The following is a 21472-nucleotide window of genomic DNA, read 5'->3' as shown; positions in this document are numbered from 1 at the left end:
TAAGGCTCTGGTGGAAAATCAGACAGAGAAGAAGATAAAGGTGTTGAGAACAGATAATGGTGGAGAATTTTGCAGCAAGGAATTTGAAGAATTTTGTAAGAAGTGTGGTATAGCATGGTAGAAGACTACTCCATATACACCTCAGCAAAATGGAGTCACAGAAAGAATGAACAAGACGTTGATGGAAAGGGCAAGAAGCATGCTCAGTGGTGTTGGGTTAGGACAGAAATTCTGGGCAGAGGCGGTGGATACTGCATGTTACCTGATCAACAAATCACCTTCATCAGCGTTGGAGGATAAGACTCCATAAGAAGTATGGACTGGTAAGAAACCCTCTCTTTCACATCTAAGGGTATTTGGATGTGATGCATATGTACATGTTCCAAAGGAGAAACGAACCAAGTTGGATAGTAAATCTGAAAAGTGCATCATTATTGGGTATAAGGATGGTTTAAAGGGTTATAAGCTTTGGAACCCAGTCACACGGAAGGTTGTGTACAGCCGAGATGTGTTGTTCAGAGAGGTAAAAGATGTTATTCAACATGAAGTCCAACCAAAGGAACCTGAGAAGATAGAGTTTGAGCCAAAGGAGGAAGAATTAGACTCTGCAGTAGAGGAGGAATCAGAAGATGAAGAGCCACAAACTCTGGCTGTGAGAAGATCAGTTCGAGAAAGAAGGCAGCCAGAAAGGTATAGTCCATCTGCTTTCAGTTCAAATTTTGCTTTGTCTGTTACTGATAATGATCCCAGAACTGTGAAGGAAGCAGTGGATTCAGAGGATGGAAAACTCTGGAAAGAGGCCATGGTCGATGAAATGGCATCTTTGCACAAAAATGAGGCTTGGGATCTGGTGGAGTTGCCGGCTAGAAGGAAACCCATTGGCAGCAAATGGGTGTTCAAGAAGAAGACAAATGAAGAAAGAAAGGTGGAGAAATACAAAGCTCGATTGGTAGCAAAAGGTTATTCCCAGGTGCCAGGAATTGATTTTGGTGATATTTTTTCTCCTGTTGCCAAGGTAACTTCTATTAGATTACTTTTATTTGTTGCTGCTGCTTTTGATTTTGAGGTAGAACAGATGGATGTGAAGACAACATTTCTTCATGGGGATTTGGAAGAGGAAATCTACATGAAGCAACCTGAAGGCTTTGCGGTGAAGGGTAAGAAAGAACTGGTATGCAAGTTAAAGAAGTCTCTGTATGGGTTAAAACAGTCACCAAGGATGTGGTATCAGAAATTTGATACATTTATACGGGGACTTGGCTTCACCAGAAGCAAAGCAGATCATTGTGTGTATTTTAAATTAATTGGTGACCGTATTATTTATCTGGTCTTGTGTGTGGATGATATGTTGCTGGTTGGAAATGACAAAGAAATTATCCAGGATTTGAAGACCCAATTGTCCTCCAAATTCGACATGAAAGATCTTGGTGTTGCAAACTATATTTTGGGCATGGAAATTAAAAGAGATCGGTCAAAGAGGAAGCTCTGGTTAATCCAGAGGAAGTATGTCGAGACAATACTCCAGAGGTTTAATATGCAGGATAGTAAACTGGTGAAGGTTCCTATTCCTGTAGGTGTGAGGTTATCTGTTGAACAGTGTCCCAAGACACAAGAAGAGGAAGAGGACATGTCCCATGTTTCATATGCAAGTGCAGTGGGTAGCCTGATGTATGCAATGGTCTGTACTATACCAGACATTGCACATGCAGTGGGAGTATTGAGCAGGTTTATGTCAAAACCTGGGAAGGAGCACTGGACAGCAGTGAAGCGGGTTTTCAGGTATTTGCGTGGCACTAGTGATTATGGTTTGTGCTACCAAGGAAGAACAGGATTGGAGAGAGTGTTGGATATTCATGGCTTTGTTGATGCAGACTGCGCTGGAGATCTGGATCAGAGAAGATCTACAAGTGGGTATGTGTTTAACCTATTTGGAGGTGCAGTCAGTTGGATGAGTAAGAAACAATCTATAGTGGCACTTTCAACTATAGAGGTAGAATACATGGCAGCCACTCATGGAAGCAAGGAAGTAGTTTGGTTGCAAAGATTTTGTTCAAGTATGGGGTTAGTACAAGGAGCCATAAGAATAGACTGTGACAGCCAAAGTGCAATTTTCTTGGCAAAGAACCCTGCTTATCATTCAAAGACAAAGCACATTGATGTTCAATATCACTTTGTGAGGGATATGATAGAAGACAGAAAGGTGTTGCTGGTAAAGGTGGACACTTTGAAGAATACTGCAGATGCATTGACAAAATCTGTGAGCTCTAAGAAGTTCTCTTGGTGTAGAGAAGCAATGGGAATCTCAGGGCTGAAAAAATGACTAAGCTCTCCTGTGGCCCCCTGTGGAAAGAAAACAACAAGTGGGAGATTGTTGGGTTGTGTTATATTCTTTCCACGTAGTTAATAGGGGGTTTGAAGGGCACCCGTAACCCCACTTTATGGGGTCTGGGGCAGCGCCCTGGAAAATTTTGGTTTTGGACCATATGTTAGGTTGGGCGGACCCACCTATAGTTTTGTGCATGATTTTCGCACATGTTTTTTGGACGCGATGGTTTTCGGTCCATGGTATTGGACGCTATGGTTTTCGGTCCATGGTATTGGATGCTTCGGCATGTATAAATATGTATTGTAACATTGAAAGGAACATAATGAAAAATCAAGCTGGTAGTCCCGGTTTTGGGATCCAGGAAAAAATCTCTGTGCATATGTGTTTTATGGGTTATGCTCTCGCATTGTTTATTTTCTTTGTTTAAGCATTTGTATGCAGGTAATTTCTGTACAGGGTTAAAACCTACAATGAGGCCCTATGCCTTTCTACTTATACAACTGAAGATCCCAACAACTTCCTTAAAATCAGGGAGGCTTGGCCCCCAAAACTCGAAATAAACATAAGTTATCCTCCACTTGCTCAGCTGCCTCCTAGTGCATTGATTTGGCTATCTGTGCTCTGAGCTGCATGAAGGAGAATTCGAAGTGGGGAGTCATCAATGAGGGGGATACCCTCCTATAAATCCTCTCTTTTGTCCACTTCGAATTATTGCTGCCAATTGTCCATTAAATCTTTGACTTTGTCTTCAAATTCAACAAAAATCTGCATTAAACACATATTAGACTCCAGGGCAACATAACCAACCCAACTCACTCCATAAGCATAAATATAATCAAAAAATATGCAATAAGCTAAGAGAATGGTTGATTAAACTATGTTAGGAGGCAAAATGAGCCCATATAATTACCCATTTATGGGGATCATCCTCACCCCCTACTGAAGGTGTTGCTCATCCTCTAAGCAACTTAGTCCATCTCCTCATCTTTGATGGCCCTGATGGCCTCCCTGACATCCCATGCTTCTGATGTGAGCTCCTCTTCTCTGTCATGGAATCCTGCCTTTCTGTCCACCTCTTCCCACTAATGTTGCTCTTCTTCCTCTTTTATGCCTTCTAGCATGCTTAGCAGCAGTGGGGAACTCAATTTGAGGCTAATCCAATTGACCTTCAAATTCTGCATAGAGCGCTTGTATAGTGGCACTCTCCTTAATGCTTCCTTCATCCTTGTTGGGGAGTGATACTCCCTGATCTGCAAATTGTGTGGTAAGGTGTTCCACCTCCTCATACAAGCATGAATACAGTCATCCCCAAATAATCTTTCCATATCCTCAAAATGTGCAATTGCCTGAGCCTGATCATTGATATAGTTAGGGGCAATTTGGGGATTATTGGCAAGCAGCTGGTGTGTGCTGATGAGAGCCATGGGATTTGATGGCTCCGCTCTGATCATTAGGGGCTCATTCTGCTCCTTTATCATAAACTTCCTTATCTCTGTTGCCCTTAACTCTTCACGATTCATCCAGGATTCCATAGCCATTAGCTGTAGGTCCCCTAGCCTAGTATTGGGGTCCCACACATTCATGTCGGTGAGGGCCATGTTATGCAAATAGAAATCTGCTATTTTTGCCTTGCCTTCTTATGAAATTTGGTCACATAGGTCCATAAACTATCTGTAATCTTGGAAAGGCATTGTGCCTCTCTGTGCCAAAGTCTTTATCTAAAACTGCAGCCATTGGTCATTGAGGTCTAATCCATATGATTTTGCTGGTGTTCTACATTGTAGTGCCTCCATGGACCAGTTGGCCATGCATGCTAGTTGTGTCTCCCTCTCTTGCAATTTTCTTCTAAGTAATGCATTTTCTGTTTCCAAGTGTGTTCTTGTGATTGCCTCTCTATGTCTTATAGCACTTAACTCCCTGCCCATTTCTCTAAGCTTGTTCTCCATGTGGCCAATATCCTCTACTCCCTTGGATTTGGCAATTTGCATCCACCTATGGCTCCTTATTCTTTCTTTCTCCAACTCAAAGAAAAGTGGGATTGCAAATTTCTGTGGAATGATTCTTCCCCCCTCAAGAAGATTGTAGTAAGAGCCCAAACTAGGCTGGGGGTTAGGTTCTTGAGCCTCTATTGCTTCCTCCTTCCCTTTTGACTGTCCTTCTAGTCTTTTTTCTAGTTTTTCAGTCTCTTGTAGTCTTGACAGGGTCTCCTGTAGAACAGTTTGTGCCTCCTGTAGAACTGTTTTTGAGTCCTATAGTTGCACTCTTTCCTTCCAGGTGGAAGATTTGAGAGTCCCTCTTTCATATGTGATAGGGGTTTTAGAGGGAGATTCTTCCCCTTTGACAGTGGGTGAATCTTCAATTACAATGGGCACTTTAGAAGAAGGCTAGGGTTTCCCTTGTTTGATCCTTGTGCTCTTCCTAGCCCTAAAATACATTGAGGTCTGCCTCTTCCTCTCTTTTTTTGGTTTAATTGGGATGCTGAGGGCAGTGAGAGTAGCTGCTACCTCTCTTTCTAGGGTCTCAGGAGACACCTATATTTTTTCTACCCCTTTTGCCCCTCCTTCTGTCTTTTTCTTTGTCTCTGTTGGTTTTGTTTCCTCCTGTTCTGTTTTGGTTTCTTCTGTTTTGGTTTCTTCCTTCTCTCCTTCTTGCTACTCCTCCTCCCCACTGTCGGAAGGACTGATATCATATGTGGGGGCCTTTATGTCATCTTCTGTTGTCATGTTTCAGAAAATCTCCCATGCTATGGGGATTGTGAAGGTATGGAGGGCTTCTTCCACTAACATTTTAATTAACCCATGGTGAGTCAGTTGATCTAGACCTCCTGCCTTCAACTTAATTCTAGAGTCTATGAAGGACTACAGGAGAAAATAGGGGACGCTGAGTTTCTGGGGTGTTGGAGTGTCCATGCCATATCTCAGCTCATGGAGAAGTCTAAAATGGTAGCCATAGACTATGTTATACCTCCCTTCATAGGAAATATATTTGATGATTTGGTAACTGACCTCATCCCAAGGGTAGGGTATGCTTGTCCTTCTAATTCCATTTTTGTCTTCTATAGGATGTTCATTGTTTTGGAAGAAGCTTTTCTTGGCAGACTGTCCAATTGGCTTTTCATCTTTGCTCCAAGGTAATCCAAGAGGAAGGGTGGTAACCCTACTGATAAATTTTGGGGTGATTTCCATGGAGAGACCTCTAAGAGTAACAATGGCATGGGTCCTTGAGTGAGGAACTAAAGAAAGGGCAAATTCCTTAGCAACTTCTTCATCAAACCCTCGGAATTTCTCAAAAAAATGCATCCAATTTACTCTGATGAATATGGCTACTACCTGGGGATGTTCATGGAGCCTGGTTGAATTTGTGGGCTCCTTCCTCATGAACCTCCCTGTCATTTTTCTTATACCCCCTTTGCACACCAAATGATGGAGACAAAAATTTTGTAGAAAACAGGAAAACAAAGAAAAGCTGTGTTTTTTTTAGAAAACATGCAGAAAATTTTTATGTAATTCCTCTTCTTCTATGGAATCAATTCCTCCTTAAAATTATATCATTCCTTGCACATATTGATAATCAAGGTGGGTATGCACAGAACCTACCTCGTCAAGCCAGAAATCGAGCAAAAACCCCATGTTTTCTCCTTAAAAACAGCGTATTGCCCCTCCTGTAGAACTGCCTCTAGGTGCTCCTGTAGAACACCAATAGCAAGAGGATGGATGAAAGTGATGGAGAATGATGGTTTTGACACTGTGGTGGTGACAAAGAGCTTGTTGCAGCTAAGAGGACGAGGATAGAATGAAAGAAAAGGTGGTGAAGGATTTTCGAGGAGGAGTACTTATTTCTTCATTTAGATATTTCCGGTGATGGGGTGAGCTGGCAAAAATGTACATTGCCATATTGGGACCGTTGGTCCCCACTCGCCTTGTCATCATGCTTTCCTCCCGAAATCACCTCCCATCATTGCATCGGAGTTTGCAAACCCTCCACTACCTATCCTTGGGATTTTTCTGTGAGTTTGACTACATGCATGTGTGGTGGCAACTCCGGATGAGCGCAGTCAACTGGATGAGGGTGGCCAGTTAACTGGCCACCTTTTCTCGTTCAACCCTAACCATCTCATTTGCTTATGCATATTTTTCAATTACACCAATGCAACAGAGGAGCGAGTTAGTCACTTACCTGTGAGTCAAATGTATGTGTTGTGAGGCATTTTGGCTCCTTTTGCTGTTGCATGCTTGTATTTCCTTTGTTGTATGCCTGTATTTCTTTGCTACATGCTTTCTTCTTTCTGATGTGTGGCTGATTGTTTTGTGTAGGTATCCCCTGGCTGGATCTAGCTTCAGATGTCTCCTTCAATCCCATGGTTGCACTTATTTTTTTGTTGCGGCTTGATTTTAATGGGATCAGCTGCTACAGGAATTCCTACAGGAGCTCCTGTAGCTGCTTCTCCCTTTAAAATTTTAGCTGATTTTTGTGCTGGGAGTAGTGAGGATGATGCCAGAGATGCTGATGGAGATGGAGAGGTACTTGGTAAGCTGCAGGTGAGATTTGAGGTGCTGCTCCCTTTATTTTTTGTTTTTTTTTTTTTCTAAAAACTGGTTTCTGTGTTTTTTCTACAGGCAGGAAAAAATGATGATGATGAGGTGGTGCAGGTGTGGGATGGATGGAAAGGAGGGTGGATAGCTGTAGGAGGGTCTACATGCTCTTCATGAAACTTCCCAGCCCCTCAAACTACTTACTAGAACCATTTCTGGCTCTCTGTGATTTCTATAGGAGCCTCCTGTAGAAAACACAAGGCCTCTTGTAGAACACAGTTTCCGCAAAAAAGAACACAGTGGGGTGGAAGAAAGGTCAGAAATGACGGAGAAGATTGTGGAGGAGATGAAATAGACTTTGTGGCATCTTCTCTTGCTCCCTGTGGTCCTCCTGCAACCTGCCAATGCACATTAAAATTCAATTTTCTTTTTCTTCTTTTCTCTGTTTTTTTTTTTTGAAAGACAACTAAGGCGCCTCTAGGAGATTTTCACCCTGATTGCCTGCCCTGGGCACCTCCAAGGGAGGTTTTCACCCAGGGATCTTATTCTCTTTTCTTTTCTCTATTTTTTTTTTGCATCACTAGGCTGCCTCAAAAGAGATTTTCAACCCAATGATGGGACTCAAACGCCTCATGGAGGTTTTCACTTGAGTCATTATTTTTTCTTTTTTCTATTTCTTCAGTGTGTGGAGGCTGAGACATGCCCCACTACCATCACTGTTTTATTCAGATCTTCAATGAACTATCACTTGGAGAGGGGCTTCTTGTAAATTTTCAACCTATATCCATTGACAAGCATGGGGATGGCTTCCTCATCAATGGTTCTAATCAGAACTGAACCATTGTCATTGTATTTTTCCACAGTGTAGGGTCCCATCCATCTTGTCCTCAGCTTGCCCTTGAAGTCTTTATACCTTGAATCATAGAGCAGTGCCCAATGTCCCTTTTGGAATTACTTCTCCTTGATATTTTTATCATGCCATATCTTCCTCTGAAGCTGAACTACCTCTATGTGGAGGAGGGCCTGCAATCTTTGTTCATCCAATCCATTGAGCTGGAGTAGTCTTTCCTTCTGTGTATGGCTAAGGTCTAGGTCCAAATGAGCTGCCATCCTTAGTGTAGTATATTCAAATTCTATTGACAACAAAGCCTTCTTCCCATAGACCAGTTCATAGGGTGTAAACCCAGTGGTAGTCTTCCATGTTGTGTTGTAGGCCCAAGTGGCCTCAACTAATCGGTCTGCCCAATATTTTTTGTTGTTGCTCACTACCTTGGTCAGAATTCCTTCCAAAGCTCTATTAGTGACTTCCACTTGCCCATTGGCTTGTGGATGGTAAGGGATGGAAGTCGTGTGCTTGATTTTATGATGTGTGAGTAGGTCTTCAATCAAATTGGAAGTGAAATGACTGCCTTGATCTGTGACCAATTCTCTTGGGTACCCAAACTTGTAGAATATGTTTTCTCTTAAAAACTCAGCTACTTTTTCCTCTGTTGTTGCTTTGATTGCTTTTGTTTCTGCCCACTTTGTCAGGTAATCGATGAACACAATGATGTATTGCTTCTATTTTGAAGAAGGGTTGATAGGACCCACAAAATCCATGCCCCACTTCTCAAATGGATCAAAGGTCACTTGAGGTTGCATGGGAATTTCATCCTTTGGAGTAGGTTTCCCCATCCTTTGACACCGATCACATTGGCTAGTGTATCTCCTCACATCTTGATGAAGATTGGGCCAATAGTAGCCTGCTTGCAATATTTTGAAGGCAGTCCTCTTTGCTGCAAAATGGCCTCCACAAGGCCTGTCAAGACAGGTCAGGAGAATGTCAAAGATCTCCTCCTCCCTGACACATCTTCTCAAGATCTGATCTGGGCCAAGTTTGAAAATATTTCCCCCAATCCAGGTGAAAGGGGCACTTTTCCTCACAAACTTGCTCTTCTCTTTTGAGGACAGGTGTGGTGGAAACTGTGCTGAAACCAAGTAGTTTGTTATATCAGCAAACCATGGAGAGAGTACTGAGATGGCAAACAGGTATTCATCTATCATTTGATCATCCACCATTCCTTCTTCACCTGCGGGCAAATTTACTCTAGACAAAAAGTCAGCAACAACATTTTCTTTACCAGGCTTATCAACAATGGTCAAATCAAACTGCTGCAGAAAAAGCAACCATCTAATCATGCGAGAATTTACATCTGGTTTGTTCATTAAATATCTGATTGCAGCATGATCAGTGTGCAAAAAGGTTTGATAGCCTATGATATAATGTCTGAATTTGTTTAAGGAATGCACCACAGCTAAGAGTTCCTTCTCGGTTACTGTATAGTTTAACTCTGCCTTTGACAAATTTTTGCTTATAAAGTATATGGCATAAGGTAAATTTTCATCAATTTGTCCTAAGGCTGCTCCTATTGCTTTATTCGAGGCATCCGTGTGAATGTGGAAAGGTAGGGCCCAATTTGGGCCTCTCATAATTGGGGCAATCACAAGTTTGCTTTTCAAGGTATCTAGGGCTTCTTGACAGTTTTCAGCCCATATAAATTCGACATCTTTTCCTAAAAGGCCAAACAACAGAGCGGCTAATTTGCTGAAATCTTTAATGAATCTTCTGTAATATCCAGATAAGCCTAGGAAACTTCTAACATCTCTCACCTTTTGAGGAGGTGGGACCCTTTAGACGATGGCAACTTTGTTGGGGTCCACCTGCAGTCCTTGTTGAGATATTGCATGACCTAGAACGGTCCCTTCAGTCATCAAAAATTCACATTTTTCCAAACTGAGGGACAGGTTCATTTCAATACACTTGTACAATAATTTTCCTAGGTTAGATAAAGCTTCCTGAAAGTTAGAACCATAAGGAGTGAAATCATCCATATATATTTCCATTGCATCATGAACTAGTTCAGAAAATATACTCAATACTGCTCTCTGGAAAGTGGTTGGAGCATTGCACAAACCAAAAGGAAGGACCTGATATGCAAAGGTACCCCAAGGACAAGTGAAAGTGGTCTTATCCTAGTCTTCCAGGCTGATTTGAATCTGGTTATACCTGCTAAACCCATCTAGGAAGGAGAAAATTTTTTTCCCCGCCAGACCATCTAACACTTGATCTATGAAAGGCAAAGGAAAATGGTCCTTTTTAGTGGATTTGTTCAATTCCCAATAATCGACACAGATTCTCCACTTACCATGTTTTTTTTGGCACTAGCACCAAAGGAGAGACCCATTCACTGTCAAAGATGGGGTAGATGAATCCTGCATCAAGTAATTTTTGCAATTCTTCCTTAACAATGTCTTTAAGGGATGGATTCATCCTTCTTTGAGGCTGCTTGACTGGTTTGCAATCTTATTTAATGTATATATGATGAGTACATACCAAAGGGTGCACTCCCTTCATCTCCTTATAACTCCAAGCGAAGGCATCTAAATACTTTCTCAATAAGCTGCATAGCTCCTTCTCCTAGGAAGTGGATAAGGATGGATTGATTTTCAAGGTTCTGTTGGGGCAAACTCTATATTCTTAACACAGAAAGAGGTCAGGTCGACCACACAGAGATCCGTTAAGGAATTGTTTTGGGTTTCTTTCACTATGTCCTCTAATGGCAAGGTACTGGGGGGTGGATTCTGAATTAAATTCTCAATGATATCATCCTCATCTTGCGGTTCCCCCCCATGGTAGTTTCTAATGTACAAAGTGGTGCAGAATGGACTTCATCCTCATCCTCCTCCTCTAGCCAGAGAGGTATATCATTTTCTAGCAAGGGTTGGGCAGGAGGGTATAGGACTAACTGTTTGGACATATGTCTATTCTTGATGGTCATGTTCCCAGCCCGACAGCTGATATAGGCATCGGCAGTAGCCAACCAGGGTCTTCCCAGGATGAGAGGATACCCTTTGAGCTTTCCCTTCGGCTGGAGAACCAAGAAATCAATAGGGTACTCCCAAGAATCAATGGAGACCATCACATCTTCCACAATCCCCTTAGGGGTCACAGTGGAGCGGTCTGCTAGCTGCAGTATTGTCATGGTCTTCCTCAAGGATCCCTGGAGGTTAAGTTTGAGCATGGTGTCCTTTGTCATCACATTAATGGCAGCTCCCAGATCAATCAAGGTGTGTGGGGTCATGGTGCCATTGATGTGGACATCAACTACTGGGCTTCCAAGGTCCAGATATTTTAGGCAGATTACCTGCCCCAACATCAAGTCGGACAGTTGTCCTATGACATTGATGGTTGGGGCATCTCTCTTGCGCCTACCTAGATGCCTAAAGCACTTCTCTTTGATCAACCGATTGTATATAGGCACATATTTTAGGGCTTGGAGAAGTGGTATCTTTACACATAACTGTTTCAATTCTCCTAGAAGTTCAACTTATTCTAGGGTGGGCTGTGTTGTCCTAGATAGTCTCTCCGGAAAGGGCGGAATTTCTTTAGGTTCACTTTCCTCTTTATCTTCCTCAACCTCCCTAGGGGGAGGCTAGCTATCTGGGAGAACCTTCCCAGATTGTAGGTTAATCTCCTGAATCTCCACAGCATAAGTTGGGCATGATGGTTCCCCATTATATACTTGTTGAGCCTATCTATTGTTCGGGTTCGAGTTTGGCTAGGTAGGCATTGGGGGTTGCCTTGGTGGAGCAAGAGGCAATGATTGTGGTTGAGCAGGTGGTGGAGGCAAAAGAGCAGGAAGAGAGATGTACTGGGGCCTCCACCCCTGATGAGATACATTCCACTGAGGTTGTGGCGGAGCATAGGATTGGAATGAATGAGAAACTGGTTGGGCATGGTATTGAGATGGAAAGGACCAAGGAGGAGGCGTGGACCAGGAAGGATGAGCAGGAGGGCCTCAAGAAGGTATGAAAGTAACTTGGTTGGGGTTGAAGTATGCCTAAGATGTCCCTTGCATCCCCTGCTGGTATGGTCTGGGTCCATGCGGTCTCCTTTGGTTCATGAAATAGAGTGGTTCACTGGCTCCTTCGGCCCCTTGGTATACAACTTTAAGTCCAGGCAAGGAAGGGCACTTGTCTGTAGAATGATCTTCTTCACAGACTGAACAAACTGTTGGGACTCAGAAATGTCATATTTTCATCCACCTTTCCCTTCACTATTCCTTACATTTCATCATCCCATCAACCTTTCATCATATCATCTTCATAAATACATTTGGGTTTCACCTTATTATTTTATACTTTATTCATTTTTGTATCATAAGTGAATTTATGATTAAATATTAGAAAATATACATGTTTTCATATATATCTCAAGAATATGCGAGCTTTGTAATGTGTAGGAGATATGTGAAGGACTAATTCCAAGAGACTTCTCGAATATATCCTCCACCATTTTAAGGAGATAATTATTCAAGCCTATTCCTAAGAAGAAGATCATGGAGGATTTGGTTGGCATATCTTATCCAAGATATGTGAGAGATGTGTGGAGGATTTGAATGGATCATATCTTGTAATAATGAGAAAGTAGTTGAGAGTGGTTGAGAGAATAGTGGATCTGTCATTATGAGATGGTTATCTTCTTCATGTATATAAGAGAGTGCTCTCTCTTAATTTCAGTAGTTTTTGAGTTTTGAGAGATAGTCTTGTAATTTGGAGAATGGAATTCTTAGCTTTGATTCATATTCTTTTATTGTTACACTTTCATGATTTGTCATTTGATTCTTGTAATGTAATTTGAGATAGCTTTATTGTTGTGAGCTCACATATGTTTTTTGTCATTCAACTCTTCACATGTTGTATTGCTTTTCCCTTATGAAATCTCTTGCTTTCCTAGTTAGTGTTTCAATGCTTTTCTAGATTAATTTGATTTCAGTAATTTAGATTAGATTAGTTCCACTTCGATCCTGCATATATAGTGCATGTGCTTCATAAGCCTATGAACCTCGGGTTGACAAATTAAATAGTTGGGCAAATACTACAACAGAATTAAATGACAATATTTTCACCCAACACAAACCTGTATAGAGTTCAATGGGCATTCGTTCCTAGGATGCTTCCTGTTGCACCTAGGACAAAAAATGGCCAAAGCCCTCTCTGCTTCCTCTTATTTCCTTTTGATATGCAAGGTATCCATTTGCATGGCAAGATTCTGCAACATCTCACTCTTGAAGTCTTCCAGCATGTTTCCAAGTTCACCTTTGATGCATGAATTGGATGAGGAGACACTGGCTATGGGTTGACTTCCCCTACCTCTCTTTCTGGCTGCTCTAGAATGGTTTCTAAAGACAGTCTTTATGTCCTCATAAGGTAGTTGGTAGATGTCTCCCCCAGCCAGTAAATGGAGGGTGTCTAGAAGGTCTTCTGGGATTCCCCTGAGCAGGACCAACTTCAGAGGTTCAGGGTCAAGTGTGCACCTGGCCCTTTTGTAACTGAGCTGGAACCTCTCTTCATAATCTTCCAAGGATTCATCACTTCCCATGGTCATTTGAAAGATTTCTTCCTTGGTATCTTTTGACCTACAGTAGTCTCAGTATTTGTTATTAAAGGCGTGTTGCATCTGAGCCCAAGTTGTGATGCTATCACCAGGTAACCCCATGAACCAGCGCAATGTTGCATCCCTAAGAGTAGAAGGGAATAGTTTCAACTTTTTCTTATCTTCTGCATAGACATAGATTTGACAGATGACAGCAAACTCAAACAAAAAGGTGTCAGGATCTTCTGTGGTCAAACCATGGAAGTGAGGTAGGGTGAGGGACTTATATTCTTCATTTTGGTGTCCCCATCGGTCTCCTGAATGGGAAAGGTACCCTCTATTCTTTCTCCGTTCCCCCTAGCATTTCTATTCTCAACCATTGTCTCAAGAGGGTTGTTTTCTTCTTCTTCTTCCCCTATAGGTTCTTCAAATATCTCTGGTTCTTCACCTAAAGGTTCTTTTTGATCACTGCCACCAAAGAAGAGAGAAAGTTGGCTATGTGATGTAGTGGGGGTGTTGGGCAATAATTTTCCTGAATTATCTCTGTTCCTACGAGGCATGAAAGGAAATATTTTTGGGTCTTTTTTTTCACTGCTTGTACCTGCAAAATTGAAATTGATTGAAAAAACAAATTGCAACTAACTGAAATGAACTTGCTGAAATGAAATTGCAGAACTGTAAAGGAAAGAAAATGAAATGTAGAACTGAAAGCAAGGAAATGACTAATCTACTTTTCCTGAAATGGAAATTGCAAAATTGAAAATGAAAGCAAGGAAATGCAGAAACTGAAAGAAACAACTATTATATTTTTGCTGAAATGAAATTTGCAGAATTTAAAATGAAAGCAGGGAAATGCAGAAACTGAAAGAAACAACTACTCTACTTTTGCTGAAATAAACTACTTAGCAGAATGTTGCGATAGAAAAGAGAAGAAAGCAGTAATCATAGAATACTCTTATGCTTCCCCGACAACGGTGCCAAAAAGTGGTGAGCACCAGTATTGCAGCAATAATGCTGCAACTCCTGGGCTTCCTACTTTACTTTTATCAACCCGGTAGTTCGTAACAAACTTGGAAGCGACAGTGATGTATGCACAAGTACTAGTTCTTACTGCAGGCTATCACTTGGTCAGCTGGTGCAAAATCACTAGGAGCTCAAGCCAACTTCTATGGATTCCAGAAGAAGCTCTATTTGTGATGAAAGAATGGAAAGCTTACTCTACATAGGCTACTCTACTTGCAGAAAGGAAAAGAAGACTGAAATGTAAAGTAAACCTAGCAAACCCTACATAACCAACTAATCCTACTTTTGCAGAAAGAGAGATGAAAAACCATGAAAATGAATGCCATTACCTACTTAGGAAGTAAACAAAAACTACTCAATCTATTTCTAGAAGTAAATGAGCAAAAAACATCTTTTTGGATTTTTATGTATTTTAATGTGAAATTGTCATGCATGTAATTTATTTGATTGTGAGTGTGGCAGCGATTAGGTGGCGATGGAGGGTGGTTTTGAGACTTGAGAAGATGTAGGATGGTGTGGATGGGTCCTAGGATGTCTCAGGTGGCCTTCTGGAGGCTTTTCCCGCAATCGGACTTCAAAAAGAAGCCTACAGGAAAATCTATAAGAGGCTACAAGGGATCTACAGGAGGTCTACAAGAGGATGCCGAGAGCAGTTTTAGAGGTTTTGAAGGTGTGAAAGTGGGCAGAAAGGGTATTTGAAGGCTGGGACGATGTGTTAAGGCACCTAGGGGTCACCAAGGATTGCTAGGAGAGGAAAAGATGGTTGGGAGAGAGGAAGAAATCCTATGGAAAAACGCAGAAAACTAAGGCAGATTTGAGGTGAACTTTGGGCGACTTGTAGGGCATAGATCAGGGAGAGAATATGATGGTTGGTAGGCTGACTTGCTATGAGAAGAGATTTTCTGCAAAAGGACCTGAAAAGCAAACAAGGAGATCAAGCAAGCAAGGAAACTAAGTACATAAAAAAAACAGAATTTTGCATTGAGCTAATCTAGATTATGAGCTATGGAAAGAAATGTTGAAAAATGCTATAACGAGAGAAAGCATGGAAGGAAACTTATTGCAATATATAAATGAGCATGGTGAAAGAGATATAAAGCAAAGTATTAACCTTCTAACAAACTGCAACACTAGAAATCCTATGGAGAAGGCAAATCTGTGTTTTTGTGGCAGCAAGAGGGTCTTGGCCTCAGTTCATGGTCCCAAAGGGAGGAAAGGAGGCCAAGGCTCTATTGATTGCCTTTTATATCTTCTTTCTATCACTGTTCAACCTACTATGGAAAACTCAAATGGAAACAACCTTCTAAATCACCAAAAGCAACTTATTCTTAACCAAGAAAGAAATTCATCTAACAGCAACTAATTCATAAACTGAAACAAAGCATAGAAATAAAAACAAGAGGAGCTTGGCTACTTAGATTGGGCCCTAACCCAAGAGCTTAAGCCCTCTGAGGTAACTCAGTGCTAGCTCAAAAATGATCTCATCTTTATTATCAAAATAATAATAGGATTACATGAAATTGTCAACAAAAGTAAGCTCGAAGTTGAGCAGAGCAAAGCTGCAACAAAAATTCGAAAATTTGACTAAGTTCCTAATGAGGCCCTAGGCCTTTCTACTTATAAAATTGAAGCTCCCAACAGCTTCTTTAAAATCAGGGAGGCTTGGCTCCCAAAACTCGAGATAAACATAAGTTATCCTCCACTTGCTCGGCTGCCTCCTAGTGCATTGATTTGATTGTCTGTGCTCCGAGCTGCATGAAGGAGAATTTGAAGTGGGGAGTCATAAATGAGGGGGATACCCTCCTATAAATCCTCCCCTTTGTCCACCTTGAATTATTGTTGCCAATTGTCCATTAAATCTTTGACTTTGTCTTCAAAATTCAATAAAAATCTGCATTAAATGCATATTAGACTCCAGGGCAACATAACCAACCCAACTCACTCCATAAGCATAAATATAATAAAAAAACATGCAATAAGATAAGGGAATGGTTGATTAAACTATGTTAGGAGGCAAAATGAGCCCATATAATTACCCATTTATGGGGCTCATCATATATTAAGGACAGGGGAAGGTGTATGAGCATCAGGATACAAGTTTTGTTGACAATTTGACCATCCAAGAAAAATTATCTTCAAAACCCTAGGAGAGGGAAATGAGCCTTACCTAAGCACAACTGAAGCACAAACAAGGTGTAAAATGACCCACTGGAACCTGAAATAATGATGACAACTCTTTGAATGATGGTACACTCATCCGAATGGTGACATGAACCAATACTTGGAAAACTTTGGAGGGAGTGAAAACAATCCTAGACCTAATACCCAGTGACCAAATTTTTACTTGAAGGCTCACTGAAATGACAAAAATTTGACATTGGCACCCCAAGACCATTTTATAAGAGCATATTTGATCACTGGTGGAAGGCTACAAAGACTAACACTAACATTGGCTCCATTGAGGATTGTAGCTCCTTGGAGGTGCCAAGAACACCATAGACCAAGTAGCCTTATCCATTGGCATGAAGTAAAAAAAACTCAATCTGAAATACATGACTGAATATTGATGACTCAAAGACACAAATTGACTTTTACTCAACTAAAAACTGACTCGATACTAAAACACAACTGACAAACTGGAAAAGATGCTCAAAATGGAGCTTATTCAATAAAACCTACTCTAATTGTTCCATTCATCACCTGATCAAGTGAAATGAAACAATCAATGCAACCAAGTAAGCATTCTACTGTTGTTTGAATTCTCCACAATTGTTTGTTTATGAGCAAGAAGAGAGAACTACTGAAATGCAACTCCCATGAAAACTTGTAAACAGATCCAAATTTTCCCAGATTGAATAATATGGATTCTCTATCTGACTCCAAAAATACTGCATAAGGATCTTGAAATTCATGTGCACTGGGACTTAGCTCATCCAATGGATTACTTTGCTTCTCCTCATACCATGAATGAAAGCTTTCATCTAAGTTTTGTGACAAGACTCTTGCCGAAAATGACAAAGAAACCGACTGTCGGATCAAGTTTGTATCAATACTTTTTTCAAGCTCATAGATAGCTAATGGAGAAGGATTTTGACTGCAGATATCATCCAACACATCAGTTATTGGATCGTGAAAATCTTGAAAAGACTGTTGCAACCCATTTTCTATTGGTTCCAATGAGATTGCATGATTTTCTACAGGTTGCTCATCCTTTATTGAAGATATACTATGCAAATTTCCCTTCAAAAACTGAAATGATTCAAAACATAATGGTATTGAATCATCTTGCATCATTTGATCATATGTTCCAGCTTCCAATTCTTCATCTGCAACTTGAAATTCAATGGCATTCGGGGGTTGCAAATCTAGATATGAGAAGTCTTGAACAAGGATTTCATTGCCCTCTAGATGGTCAAGATTAAAACTCATCAACGGTTGATTTCTGATTGCATGAAAGTTGTCTCTAATGAACTGAAACGAAGTAAAACAAAAAGGCAAAGATCCTTCACTTACTTCAAAATTTTCTTCACTTTCCTCCTCACTTCCACAGTTGATATGCATCGGTTAATCACTGTATTTGAGCTGCTGAAAGTGAACTTCCTCCTTCCACAAACCAGCTACTGATTTTTCTGCAAGATTAGCTTATGTTTGGAGAACATAATCATCATCATACTGATCAAACTTAGGCAAATCATCAGTATAAAACACATCATCAAGCATACATGTCAGATCAACAGATTTCTCTTCTCCAAGATGATATGTAAAACAATCATTATCATATCTATGACAAGTGGGATAAGAAAGAAAATGTTTTGGATCAGCCACTTTTTTTTCTTCAATCAGCGAGTTGTGGTCTTGAACATCATACTCATTCCTTGTGGTGATATTTTGCATCATCTCTTCCACTGCACTTACCAAAATGTCAATCTTTACCTCTAAAGATGTCGATTCCTTTAGATCTATGTTCTTCATCTCTTCTTCCTTCAACTTTTCCCTTCTGATCAGTAGATTAGCCTCTACATCTACTGCACTATTTTGCATCTCTTCAAGTGTTGCAAGGTTCCTTTCCCTCAACTAAAACTCCATTTCCGGATCAAAGGCTTCCGGGTAGTGTAAGAGAGAGGATCTAGGAGGAGGCCTTATATTAACAGGCATCAAAAAATAGAATTGGTTAAACCTGGCAGAAAATTGTTGTATTGTCTCCCTTGGCAGTCTTTTTAGTTGGTTATACTCTTCTAGAATCAAGAAATGGTTTTGTTTGACCACCCACTTGTCGAGGAAAACTTTGAAAAACTACTGGAAATATGAGATGCTCACATCAAGCAAGGTTTTGAACCAACTCTTGACTTTTCCTTGCAAAGAAAGAGCAAAAAGCCTAATACTGACATCCTCTTCATCAACTTCAAAAAGGTCAAGAAAAGACTCCAAATTCAATACATGTCTCTCAGCAGTGATGTTGTCACATTCACCATCAAATCTTGGTAGATATAGGTAATGATTTTTAGGGAAAACATGGGATATAGGAGGTAAAATCAGAGGCTTGTATCTATCTGGAATTTTACAAGGTATAGGAATATGTACAGAAGCTATAGAATTATTCTTGATCTCTTGAGGCCCGTCAGTTTGAAGACGGTCATCATAATATTCGGAAGAAGGGTCTTTATCAAGATCAAAGGCATGCGAATATTTTGTATTCGCAATATTCAAAGGGAAGGAATCACATGTAGGTCTAGGATATTTTCTCAAATACATTATACTTTGTAAATCCTTCTCGACATTCACGGGAAAAGAGAAGAAATAATTTATAACAAAGAACATAATGTCTTGGATGAAATTCCAACTTGAATGCCTGATCTTTCCATATTGTCATTTCATGTTTCTGCCGATCAGGTTCATCCTCCAGTGGAGTCCTTGGATCTGATCTTGAAACTGATTTAGAGTCACCAGGTGAATGATTTCAGCCTTCCTTTGTCTGATCGTTGTCCACCATCAATAATCAAATATAGATATGAACTTTGATGATATTTCCCAGGGAATACGAAACCTTTCGCTCGTCCCCAGTATGGTCGCCACTATGTTATCACCTGGATTAAACCTCAGCCTGAAGGAAGGTAATGCTAGGGTAACCACAAACCGTGTTTAGCCAAGTAGCTAGCCCTACTAGGCCGGGAAAGGGCTCTCTCCATAAGGATCTCAGCCAAGATGACTAGATCAGGAAAAGGATATTAGGCTAGGTACAGTAGCACAACGTTTGATTTGATTTTGAAGGGGTTTTGTTGGATCAGGAGGAGCCGGACAGTTAGGGCTAGGAAATTAGGTCAAAATTGTAGGATGTTCAATGGGGAAAGATAGGTATAAGGCTTACAACTCTAGGGTTTGATGGATGAGGTGTTTTAAGACTGGTGAAAAGTTAAGAAGAGCATGTGATTACCATGGATCCTTCCTAAACTGTAGAAAACATATAATGGTGAATATTTCCCCAAAGCATAGCAGTGATGTTATGAATTATGCCTATCAACTTGAAAACATTCACTTAGAAGCAATGAAATGATTAATGAAGTACACAAAACATTCTAACATATGATCACAAGAGAAGAAACTGAACTAAACTTCATACCACATGGATCCCAAAGAAATAGCTGCAATTTTTATTAATCTCCTGCTAAACTGCTACAAAATGATGTACAATCAAGGCATAAGCATCCAGCTAAGTCCAACCCTTTACAATGAGAAAGAAGAAGAAGATATAGACATTGTTTCAACCTCCTCCCATCCTCAGGGGTCGAATCCCTAAGATGAGGAGCTAATCTAACCAACACTGAACAAGAAACTGGAATCTAGGCATCCTAACAACTTGCCTCTAAAAGTGAGGAAACTGATTCATTTATGCTCAAAATGACTTTTAATCTAATGAATCTACCCTCTACTACTAATTATCCATCATATTTACAAGCCAAGTCATCATTTACATTAGTAAAACATCCTCCATGAGAAAAAATCCACGAACACAGTCAAAACACTGTAAAATGCTCATCCTGTACAAAATTTGTCCTACGCACAGCGCCACTGGTCCAACATGCAACGCCACTTTCAGGTCCCATTTGGAGGCCTTCCCGGCATCCAAATTGAGCTCATGATAGCTTATTGGAAAGATATTCAAGTCTTCGTTCCAAAACACCTGGAATTTCTTCATTTGAAGCTCATTTGACCCCTCAAAAGTTGATTCTCCCAACACTGCTTATGTGTGTCCAAAAAGTGGCAGAAAGGTCATTTTTGGGGTGTATTTTGACTTTTTGGTGGACCAGTTCTGCCCCAAAAATTTAGAAAATGCATAGGGTGCATGTACTCATCATTCTAAATCCAAAAATGCAAGCCATTTGTCCATTGCGTGCCCCTAGGAAAAGCGCAGCACCAGTGTCGTTGTGCGTTGAGCAAAATTTTCTGTGTTTAAAATTTTCAAAATTTGCAAATGACAAAAACTCCTCCAAACTTGACCAAAATTGGTGAGCAGTGCCATCTTCAAGTATCCTAATGAGCCAAGTAAGCTTCGGCAAGCAACCTAGGCCTATCCTCCTCTTTTTTTCCTTTTAGATCCCGTCTTAGCTTTGCTTTCATCTGTTTGACCCTTATATTGCAAATTTTGTTCTGGGCCCTGTAGTGGTAGACCATGTGCCTGATGATCTAGTTATCCCTATTGGCCTTTTGCAACAACTTTTATAAGTGAAATTGACTCTTTCAATCCAAATCTCTCTATCACCCTAAATTTCCTTCTCAATTGGAGTCAAAGTGACTGGTGCCTCTTCCTCTTGCATTGATGGCTTACCCTTGTCACTTTTTCCTTTTATCTTGAGAAGTTCCAACTCCATGAGGACTTGCTTATCACTCAGCTGCTTGTTCTCTTGTTCCAGATATGTGATGACATACTTGGCTCTCTCCAAATTTTCCATGAATGCTTGGACTTGAGCCTCATTTTCCTGTATGATGATGTCCTTTATTGTTGCTTCATCTTAAGCCTCCAAGTCAATTTTATCCATGCCATGATGAATATAATGCTACTTTGACTCATCATGCTCTGTCAAATCAAAGTATCTTTCTTCCTCATCATCAAGATCTTCCACCTGCATCTTTTCTTTCCCTTTATGCAGTTGTTGCACCTGTACCTGTTTTGTCGATGAA

The 21472-nt window shown here is 40.6% G+C and overlaps 1 pseudogene; it reads right to left on the bottom strand.

Moving 5' to 3' along the window:
* LOC149142416 (uncharacterized) overlaps positions 1–21472 on the bottom strand; it is a 43272-nt pseudogene that overhangs the window by 20829 nt on the left and 971 nt on the right.

The sequence above is a fragment of the Pinus tabuliformis genome, chromosome X (assembly GCF_031772625.1).
Source record: "Pinus tabuliformis cultivar Carrire ecotype Pingquan chromosome X, CPIR1, whole genome shotgun sequence".
Classification (NCBI taxonomy): domain Eukaryota; kingdom Viridiplantae; phylum Streptophyta; class Pinopsida; order Pinales; family Pinaceae; genus Pinus; species Pinus tabuliformis.
This window is presented reverse-complemented; position numbering and strand designations above follow the sequence as displayed.